Raw genomic sequence first — 9,495 nt, 5'->3', positions numbered from 1 at the left:
TGACTTTTTGTGTCTTTGTGACCTGTGTTGCCCAGTGTATTGTGACCTTTGTGTGCTTGTGTATGTTCCCTTCAGAAGTAGTGGACGCTTGAGTGTGCGCTTGTTACTTCCCATCCCTGACTTTTTGTGACTTTGTGTGTCTGTATGACCTATGTTGCCCTGTGTGTCGTGACCTTTGTGTGCTTGTGAATGTTCCCTTCTGTATTAATGGATGTGTGAGTGTGGGTTTGTTTCCTCCCATCAGAGACTTTTTGTGTCTTTGTGTGTCTGTGTGACCTGTGTTGCCCTGTGTATTGTGATCTTTGTGTGTTTGTGTATGTTCCCTTCAGGTGTAGTGGACGCTTGAGTGTGCACTTGTTTCTTGCCGTCCTTGACTTTTTGTGACTTTGTGTGTCTGTGTGACCCATGTTGCCCTGTGTATTGTGACCTTTGTGTGCTTGTATATGTTCCCTTCAGTATTAGTGCACGTGTGAGTGCGGGTTTGTTTCTTCCCATCTGTGACTTTCTGTGTCTTTGTGTGTCTGTGTGTCCTGTGCTGCCCTGTTTTCTTGTGCACCTCTTTGTATATCTGCCCTTATTTTGTAGAGAACATGTGAATTTGGCTATGTATGTTTGTATGTGTGTGTCTTTTAGTGGTTATCTATGTTGTCGTATGTATTGTTGTGTGTCTTCTTGTGGATGTAGGTGTGTGCTATTCCCTTCATATATGTGAGTATGAGCTTTTTGTCTTTTCCTCTTTGCTTTCATGTATTTGCACATGTGTGCTTCTCTCTTGCTCTGCTGCATTGTCCTGTCTCGTATGTGCGCATTTGCCCTTCACTAGTAGTCATGTGTGAGTATGGCTTGACGTCTTCCTTTTTTTGATTTCATCGTTTTTTTGTGTGTGTGCCCATGAGTGATGCTGTTTTTTTTTTCTTGTGTATAGTTGTGACCATATGTGTGTGTGCTTCTGTTCTCTGATAGTCTTGCTTGTGTGAGTATGGCTTGGTGTCCTCCCACTTTAGTCACTTTTCGTTTTAGGGAATGGTTCCTAGGGTCCCAAGATTCCTTGGGGCGCATGTTAGCCAGAGCAGGCCTCTTGGGTGAGGCCTCCCTGCAGATGGGTCCCCTCCACCTTGAACTGTGTCAGGTCCCATCCTCTCCCCCGCCCCACACCTGCCTTTTGGCTGCCAGGTCTGCAGGCGTGGCATTTGTCCTTTTTGGAAACCAGCATGTGTCACTTCCTTCTTCCTGTGGTGATCCTGGAGCATTTTCTTTTCTGGCACTGGCCCATCACCTGAGCCCCACCCACACTGGCGCATCCCCTGAGCCCTGCATGCAGTTACCCATCACCTGAGCCCCGGCCTCGCACATACTGGCAGCCACTCTGCACTTTCCAGCTTTCTCGGTCCCCAGAAAGCTCAGTGCTCAGGTTTCACCCCGAACCGCTTCCTGTTTAGCCTTGGGGTTTTGCGATCTGGACACTCTGCATTTAAAAAGAGTCTGGCTCTTTAGGGACACGCTCTTTTAATTTGTTTGTGGGCCCTTGGGTGTTTTGGGTTCTGGGTGACATGCTGACTTCCTGCTGTCTCTTCTCATAGCCTCTTTGATTCAGGGAATCGCATTGGGAATCGGGAAGCTGAGGCCAAATCTTGTGTTCGACCCTTACTACTTGGATGCAGCACCCTGGGGAGAGAGAGAATCAATGGAGTAGCAGCAGGCTGGTGAGCAGGTTCCCATTGTGACTGGTCCACAGAATCCTGGCAAGGAACTTCTGGAATCGAGTTCTGTTCCAGGAATCACCCCAGAAACACAACAACGTCTCCAGGCATGCATTTGTGTCTACAATTTGGGTTCCCTTTCCCTTCCCATCTCAAACCATAGGATAGCGCTTTCTCCTTGGCCCACACCCTTTGGAGCAGACGGGCCTAGGACTGAAGGCCGGTCCAAATGGCAGTTACGATCTCCTGGGGGCATAAGTTCCCTGAAGGCAGGGACTGTTTCTGCCTTTCTTTGGAGCCCAGTGCCCAGTACTAAGTGGGCACTGAAGGCATTTTAGTTGAGCCCTGATTTCCTAACTCGGGCTGTGGAAGCCATTTTTTGGCCTTCCATCCCCGGTCTGTTGGATTTGTTTTGAAAAAAGCACGCTGTGGCAATGAGCGCACCATCAACGCCCCAATCTAAGAAATTCTAGGCCCCCCTCCCCCTCCCCAGGGCCAAAAAAGAGCCACCAAGACCAAGTAATTTCAATTAAATTCAACACTAATTTATTTTGTTGCACAAAGTGCCATATAAGTAAATAAAGGAAATTAAAGCAGAGAGATTTTTCATCTCTTCAGCTACCTCTTGCTGGGCAACTGAGGTTTTCGCCTCCTCCTTCCCTTCCTCCTTGGTCTCCGCCTCCTCTTCTTTTTTGTTGTCCTCGTCCTCCTCCTCGTCCTCCTCCTCCTCCTTGTCCTCCTTCTCATCCTCTTCCTCCTTCTCCTCCACATTTCTTTCCTCCTCCTCCTCCTCTTCTTCCTGCTCATCATCCTTCTCTTCCTCCTCCTCCTCCTCCTCCTCCTCCTCCTCCTCCTCCTCCTCCTCCTCCTCCTCCTCCTCCTCCTCCTCCTCTTCCTCCTCCTCCTTCTCCATACCACCTTCGATCCCTTTCTCGCCCACCACCTCCTCTACCTTTTCTTCCTCTGGCTCTTTGTCTTCCTTCTCCGCGATCTTGTCCTCCTCCACGATCTTGTCCTCCTTCACCTCCTTCGTCTCCTTCTCCTCCTCCTCCGCTCTGGGTTCGGCCTGTTTTTCAGTCTTATCCTCTTCCGCCACCTCCTCCTTCCTCTCCATTTTCTCGGCCTCTTCGGTGTTGTCTTGGGAACCGGTGTCGAAGGGGACCCTGGAAATAAAAAAGTGACAATCGCTTGAGCCCACGCTGGTGGACGGCGCAGGGCTATCAGAAGCGGAGGCGTGTCCGCCAAGATTGGATCTCCGGCAGCGTCTTTTCAGACGGGTGCGGCTGCCGAGGTAAGTACAGGAGGGAGTCTCGCTCAGCTGTCGGCCGGATCTGCAGCCAGAGTGGTGTTGTGTGGGATGATCCATGAAGCGGAAGGCTCTGATGGTCTCTAATCCTTGAGAGATGGCGGTCCACATCCTGTCTGAGCAGCCCAAAAGCAAGGTGGAAAAGAGCTGAAGGATGGTGTTTCTCAAGACGCCCTGATACCTATGCTGGTTGGCGATGTCTTGGCCACAGTATGCCCAGCGCATCGCCTGATGTAAAGCTACACTCAGCTGGTTTCTTAGTTGATACAGCAGCCTCTGGGTGTTCCTCTGGGCAGTGCTGAAAACCATGAAGAGCATACCGAAGGACCAGGTCCTGTCGCCGCAAAGGGAATCCCACAGAGCCTGGTATGCTGAAAGTAATTCCTCTGCTGGCATTTTCTGGGACAATAAGTTGATGAGCTGCTGGCCTACCTGCACTCTTCTCTGCCAACAAAAATAGAATACTGCTGTCATGATGGTCAGGTACAGAGTGGTAAGGTACGTCACGCTTACAGCAATGCAAAGCAGTAAGACATTGAGTTTCGTCCATATCATTTGGAAGAGGCAGTAGGCCAGCAGCACTAAGCGTGAGGCTTCAGATGATTCCCAAGGATTGCGATCCATGTCGTGCCGCTCTTTTGCCGATGGACGAGGAATTGATGACTCTTCGACTCCGAGACTCCTAGGCTTCTCACCGCTCACAATGTCCGCTCTGCAAGACTGAGCTGGGGTTGAGCTCCCAACTCATACCAGTCAGGCAACAGAACTGTTTCACCAGGCAACGCTCTGAGCAGTTGCCAGAGAACCTGTGACATCACTGAGGGGGGAGTGTACACAAAAGTAAACTGGTAGCTCATAATCATTTTTCCAGAATAGTTAGGGGGAGAAAGTCTTTTAGCCAGCTACCACCTTCTTGCTCTGTGAGCTCATCTCTTGTCCATTTTCATCATTCAAACACACTATATTTAGACTTGAGATTTCTTCATGGAAATTTCAAGGATGATTTATCCAAGGCAATCAATTAATCATAATTAATATGGAAATGTATGAATTTCATACCCTAATATACAACTTTCTTCTCCTCTGCCATTATGATGTTTATCCCAAACAGGCAAATCAGTCAGTAAATTCACAAATCTGTCAGAGGTCGGGTTTATTCTAGCAATCTAACACTGATTGAGTGACTTGTTATATACATAACCTTCTTTGAATTGTCCCCCAGATAGGCAAGAACTTAAGAAGAAATGTGTTGGGTCAAAGATCACAAGCATCTCTGCTGGAGCTGTCTTGGTACACAAACTCTACCCAGTATTCTTGCTAATAAAGATGACTTTTGTGTTGAGAGATCTGCCATCCAAATGAGTATTTTGGCCCTCAAAGAAACTCCTTATCTACCTAGGTTGTTCCCAGTAAGAGGCAGTGGAGTAGAGAAAGGGGTTAGTTGCATTAATATATCCACAGAGAAAGGGGTTAGTCACAGTAATATATCCACAAAGTGCTTGGGAAGTACAGCAGATTTCCTATCTGTACTAATGAAAATCAGTAAGGAAATCACACTAATATTCTGTCTCTGTTATTATCTATGTCATCCCCATCTCTTTCTCTCTTCATTCGCTTTATCAAAGGTAGTTTTCCCAACATAAATAATTTGTTTCTCAAAGCTAGCTTGCAGAAATGACTTAGCTTAGACAGGAAGACCTACAATTTCAAGGCCAAATAAACAATATTCCTGTGACAGATGTTACATAAGAAAGGGTTTATGGTACAGGATTCTCCGTTTGGATTTTGTTTCCTTAACTGATCTCTTTGACACTGGGAAGAAGAAAAGAAAAAAGCAACCTAAAACCAAGCTGAATCCTGTAAAGCCTCGGGGCAAAAAATGGAAGGGTTTCAGGACTTGAGTTTGGGGGTTTTAACCAAGTTACTATATAAAAGCCAAATAATCCTTATAGGACAAGTCGAGAAAAGTTTGACAGTATGTAAGGTTCCCCTCCACAAAAGCAAAACAACAAACTAGGGCCGTTAAAATTTTAAACAATCACATACAAAAACAGTTACTTGAAGCCAAAACAATCTTGGCCTGCATTTGGACATCTGAACAGAAATAAAATGAATGGTTTGGTATTCTGGAGCAGTATTTACTTTTTAGTCTTATGTAAGTTAGTTTTTGTGATGTCTCTTAGATTTAACTCTCCTTTTTATCTTTGAAGCCAATGGAAACTGACTGTTTTATTAATTAGAATCATTAGCTTTTTTCTGCCCTTTTGGGTGTGAAGGACAAGGCCTGTAGGCCCTTCTCTCATTGTCTCTGTTCCTCTCTGTTTATCTTTCTCTCTCTTCTATCCTTCTTACAGGCCTATGGTAATGGAACATAGAATGCAGAAGGACAACCCCTGCGTAACTGGCATTTCTGTTTCCTAAGCCTACCGGATCTCCTTTTTTCCATTTTTTAAGTCCGTACCTCCTCACGGCCAACATTTGTTATTGAATGGGATAAGAAAAGCACCAGTTCTTATGGCATTTGGTAAATGTTGATATCTTTGGGCTATGTATATACAGCTAATGTGTGTAGAATGTTGAACAAATGAAACATAATAAATCTAATTCATGGAAATGGCCAGTGTGGCTAGATCAAACTCAAGATACATATTTAACCCAATGAATAAGAGGAAGGGACTCTGCACCTACAGGAGCTTCATAATGATCTAAAAAATATTTTTCTTTGCCTACATAAGCAGAACCTTTGGCTATATCTAATTCTTTGCCCCCATTACCATCCAAACTGGGAGGAGTTCTTAAGTGAAATAAATGGTTTTTCTGGACAGAAGCTTAAATGTAAACTATTTGTCTGTTTATATTTCAGATTTTTACTGATCTTCCTGAAATTCTAGTGACATAGGCTGAAATGCCTGGTGTTAATGAGCCCATAATTGATGATATTCTTTCTACTAGAGTAGGTTGCAGCCTATCTACATCTCATCCTGCATGGTTCTGATTTGTATTTCCCAATAAATCTGCCAGAGGTTGCCACTAAGGGGCTAAAGGCTTTGCTCCATGTGTACCCTCAGGATGTCCATTACCTTTCCTTCTTGCCTCCCGAGCAGTCCATCTCCTTTCTTCGTCACGAATCTCCCGATCGGTATGTGGCTTATTTCACTAGGTAGAGAGAAGCCTTTTTCCTCATGCAAAATAAGTAGTAAAAAGAAAATTCAGCCAAAATTCCAAAAAGCTGATTTCTTACAGATGTAAAATTAACAGTAGCTTACATCTATTTTTGAATATTTGATCCTTAGGACTCTCTTGTGATTAGCAGATGGACAAATGGTGGAGAACAGACAAGTCCCAGGTAATTTCCATTTTGCTATGAAATGTAACTTCTTAGCACCTATTATTATTGGCTTAGTATTGAAGGATACTATTTTGTTTGAGATCTGTGTTCTGAATTTGCCCTCCCATAAATAAATACCCGCTGAACATGGCAGGACTGTTTGACTCAGAAAGACTCAGGCAATTTGGTCACAATGGGTGTTTTCAAAAGGTACTTGGGCACTATTGGTGCATTTGAAAAATGCCCCAGCTCCCTTTACCCTCCTGGGTGGAAAATGTTGCTGCTCTCACCTACTGCTGGTGCTCAGACCAAGGCCCTAGTTCTAGAGAGCGCTAAGATTTCCTAGCCCTTCACTTTATGCCACTCTGCCTTACAGGGACCAGAACAGAGTAGAGAAAGTGAGTGTGTTGACATAAATTTTCCACACTTGTGTCCTCACTGGGGTGGTTACCCTACTTGTTTCTTATTAGTGAATTCTACTGAACTCGCAAGGAAGATGTACTTTGGGATGAATGATTTGGGGAGAGGCATTATAATTATGAATCTATCAGTCATTCTCACTATTTCTGCCTCCATTTTTAGTCACAGTCTAGCCAGAGCTAGACAAAACTAGTTTTGAATCCGGCCTCAGACATGAAATTTGTGATTCTAGGCAAACCGCTGGACTTCCTTCAGCCTCAGCTTCTTTGTCTCTTAAATGGGGATGGTAATAGTTACCCTCTGCTGGGGTTCTTCTGAAGTGAGATAATCTATTGTATGTAAAACTATGTATAAATAATCTAAATGTTGACAAGTATTAATATTATTGAATCATTTTTAAAGAATTCCCAGCAATCTTTTTTTAGGAGAATACGTAAGGGAAAAGGCAGACTAAGGAAGCATCCCCTTTGTGGCCCCATCAGTACCAGGTATGAAATGAGAATCCGTTAACAATACAAATTGCTCTAACAATTTCTTCTTTCCCAATTGCTCTGCTTTCAATGGTCCTCTCATGGATTCCTTTGAAAATGAGAATATGATCCTTTTGCTTCTGGTCACTCATCCAATTCAGTCTCGTCTGGGCCTCGTGTCAATGTCTGAAGAGGCCTCTAGATGGCAAGAAGTACTTTTCTTCCTTAATACCCAGTATTCTTTTTTCTTAGATGTGACCTGCCGTTGTCTGGGCCACTTGGTCTTGCCATCCTCTGTGAGGATTTTGCTTCCAGGGCAATTACTATTTTTTATGATTAAGCCTATAACATCATGTGCTAAAAAAATGACATTTCATCACAAGGGGGCAACTAGATCTCCCAAATGAACTGTTTCCCTACAATTTGTCCACTCATAATTACATCAATGGGCTTGTTGAGAGGGAGCAAATAAATATATGTAGAGGAAACAGTTTTCAAGGACTATGTGTGTGATTGGAAGCTATTATCACCATCATCTTGTTTCTTGCTAGTTCCAGTGGAATTCAGTTCAAACTGATCTTGGGACAAGTCAGTAGTCTGCTAGTGGTGTTTTTTTTAATTGTTTTGCTTCTTGTTTTATGGACTTTTACACAGGTTAATTCAATAATTCACTAAATGTTTTTATTATAACCGCCAGCCCTGTGAGAACAGGGTTCTAAGTTAATTAGAAACATCTGTTTATCTGATTTATACAATTGAGTTGTATAAACTCATATACAGGTACATATAAGTACATATATATGCATACATATATGTGATAGCATGGAAGAATAGTCATGAGAATTGAATACACTGAGGATCGGCAGAGTGAGAGCATCTATGTTAAATATGTGTATATATATGTATGTGTCTATATATATATATATATATATATACATATATATATGTACACACACAGATATATTCCATGTAGATATGTATTATGCACATATCTCCCAAGGTTCCTTTTGAGTCTGGCAGGATTAGAGAGGGTGTGAAGGGGAGTGATGGGCTGACACCTAGCCAAGCTCTGTCAGCGGCTTCTACAGCTTGGACGTACCTCTCCTGCGTTCTCTATAGAGCACTCTATTGTAGAATGGGCACGCTCATATATCTGCATATATATGCACTTCTATGAATTTTACCAGAATAGGTTATGGTATGTACTACATACAGAGAGAAAGAAATAGACCATTATGTTTTATAGCAAATAAGCATGTATGCATATATGGCACATGCACAAACATCCCAACTTCTTTTAAAAATATGATTGAATATTCACAGATTATCAGAATAAATAAGGACCCCCACCTGAAGATTTAGGGGATCTGGCTACCTGAACTCTGTAAGGCTCTTTATTCCCCAGTGAATTTAACCATTTTGGGATACAGGGGGTAGATGGCATGCAGTTATGAACACCTGGGCTCAGGAAGAAACACCGTATTAGTGTCATCCACCATTGCTTTAGTCATCCGAGCCCAGAGGCTTCTTGGCCTATGTACTATTTCTTCAGCTAGTTTCTCATTGCTTGATGCTGGCCCCAGCAGCTTCTGTTAGGTTGCCTTGGAAACCCTGAAACAGAATCCTGCTATGTAGAGTGTCACAAAGTGGTCCCAGAAACCAGTAGGGGAATTCTCTGGAAGCCTGGAGAAACTAGAACATCCTGGAGGATGATGGGAACTCCTGTTTCACATGACAGCAGTCTCCCTGTCCCAAAGTGAAGAATTCACCATTATCTTGGGTCAAAAGTAGCACTTTCAAAAGTCTAACTAGGTTAATAATAGAGTGGAGATCAAAAGAGATTAAAAAAGGTAATCAGTGGACACATAATTGATCTCTGACTTGTAAATTAGGCTAGCCAAGAACAATTAGCCATACCCATCCAGGCCTAACAGGTAACTATATAGACAAGCACAAACCTGCTCATTCATCCCCACATAGATCCTTATTCTTTGTCATAAAGTCATCTCAGCATGCCCAAAACCCACGTGTGTGTGCCCATACACAGGCTACACCCACACCCACGCGCCCACACATTGTCTTTCCCATCCTAGTATAAACTCCTCCTGAGAGGGAACTTGTTGTATTCCTGTATTCTTGATGCCTAGAACATAATAAGCACCGAATGATATTGATATACATATATATAAAATGAACTTAATCGTGCTCCTTACCAGGCCAGTGATCTCTCTCTCCTATATCTCACACCCACTGTCTTTATGAAGGGGAAAA

The 9,495-nt window shown here is 43.4% G+C and overlaps 1 long non-coding RNA gene across 1 annotated transcript; it reads right to left on the bottom strand.

Moving 5' to 3' along the window:
• Positions 1-1,489: 1,489 nt before the first annotated feature.
• Positions 1,490-2,453, bottom strand: LOC127543090 (uncharacterized). Its single transcript, XR_007949127.1, has 2 exons — positions 2,323-2,453; positions 1,490-1,665 (listed from the first exon to the last, which is right to left on the bottom strand). It is a non-coding gene; the product is annotated as an uncharacterized LOC127543090 (long non-coding RNA).
• Positions 2,454-9,495: the final 7,042 nt, after the last annotated feature.

This window comes from Antechinus flavipes, chromosome X (genome assembly GCF_016432865.1).
Source record: "Antechinus flavipes isolate AdamAnt ecotype Samford, QLD, Australia chromosome X, AdamAnt_v2, whole genome shotgun sequence".
NCBI lineage: Eukaryota > Metazoa > Chordata > Mammalia > Dasyuromorphia > Dasyuridae > Antechinus > Antechinus flavipes.
Note: the sequence above shows the minus strand (reverse complement) of the source record. Positions and strands in the feature narration are given on the sequence as shown.